At 38.8% G+C, this 1496-nt stretch overlaps 1 pseudogene; it reads right to left on the reverse strand.

Annotated features, from left to right (window-relative positions):
* Window positions 1-364: 364 nt before the first annotated feature.
* On the reverse strand, window positions 365-1130 carry LOC129669890 (nucleophosmin-like; annotated as a pseudogene).
* Between the last annotated feature and the right edge of the window lie 366 nt (window positions 1131-1496).

The raw sequence follows: 1496 nt of genomic DNA on the forward strand, positions 1-1496 counted from the left end.
TCTAGAGTCATCAACATCTTTGGGGAACATTAGGGTGCCGATTAACAGGAGTCTTTAGCTGAGGTCCATTTGAACCATGAGAGGTGGATTCAAGTCTTTTCCCTGAAGAGTTTTTTGTTTGTTTGTTCATTTAAAAATGTATTGAGCAGCTAAGGATACAAAGATATTAAAAGAAAACGTAGTCAAAGAGATGAGGCATTTGCACAAGTAGTAGAAAGCAGTAAAGTTCTCTGTATCGCAGGAGTGAAAGAAAAATACTATAGGAAAATGAGATTGCTTCCAGTGTGCAAGGGGGGATGGATGGCCAGTTAGAAAAGGGGACTGAGACTGAAATAGAAGAGTTCAATCTGGATTGTTGATGATACTCAGTATAGACTATATTTGTTTCTCTCCTTTTCCTCTTTCCCCATCTTTGGGCTTAATTTACCAGTAGTGCCCAGGAATGTTAAATGCACTTTTTCTATACTTGTTTGCATTTTTGCCTTAATGTCTTCTACAGAACTAGGTCCTTTTGGTGCTTTAGGAGTTTTCACTGTTTTTTGAAGGACTCTTGATCTTGGTGTTTTCCATTTTGATTTGATATTTGTGCTTTTTTTCTTTTTTTTGCTGGTGTATCTCATACAGAGTTCTTCACTGGAACTTTTTCTTCAGCTTCCTCCTCATAAAAATCATCATCACCTTCATCCTCCTCCTCCTCATCAAGTTCTACTTTTTTCTGTGGAACCTTGTTACCACCTCCAGGGGCAGATCACTTTCCAGACATACTTAAGAGTTTTACAACTTCCTCATCTTCAGCTTCTGATTCTGCTTCTTCTTCTACAGATACTAGGTGTTGTGCACTAATGTGCACAAGTCCTGATCCACACTTCAACCTTGAGACCACAGGTGGTGTAATTTCAAAGCCTCCCCAAGGGAAACTGTTGGTTGTACAGACATTTTCAAAGTTGCCAGTGTTACTTTAATTGGACTGCCTTCATAGTTAATTGTTTCTGCCTCTACGATGTGTAATTCATATTTTGCCCCTGTCCTGTTCTTAATGATAGCTGGTGTTCATTTTCATCATTATCCACTTTAAAGTGATAATCCACTTTAACGTGAGGGCTCATGTCTATGTCCATCGAGCCTTCCATGAGGTGTGAGAGAAGTTGGTCAGAAAAAAAACATGTACTGCTCCCCAGAATAAACATGCAGGATGGAATCATGCCAAGCCCGAAGAACATTTTTTAACTTTACAAAAAGAGATAAAGTTTTATACATGTTAGTATTACCATTGTTTTTAATTTTTACTGAAACTTACATTGTCAAGAAGGCAACAGACTTGCATGTTTGTGTCATAGTAGAAGCTTGGGAAACAATTTTAAATTGAAAGCATGACCACTCTTTAAAGTGAGCTCAGGGAAGACAGCAGCCTTCTGTGGAGCAGAAGAGACCAAAGCTCGCTTTACCTTGATTTTCAGTATGACTTCATACTGTGACAGAGAGGCTTCTCCCCTCTA

Source organism: Psammomys obesus, unplaced genomic scaffold (assembly GCF_907164565.1).
Source record: "Psammomys obesus unplaced genomic scaffold, mPsaObe1.curated_primary_1811, whole genome shotgun sequence".
Taxonomy (NCBI): Eukaryota; Metazoa; Chordata; class Mammalia; order Rodentia; family Muridae; genus Psammomys; species Psammomys obesus.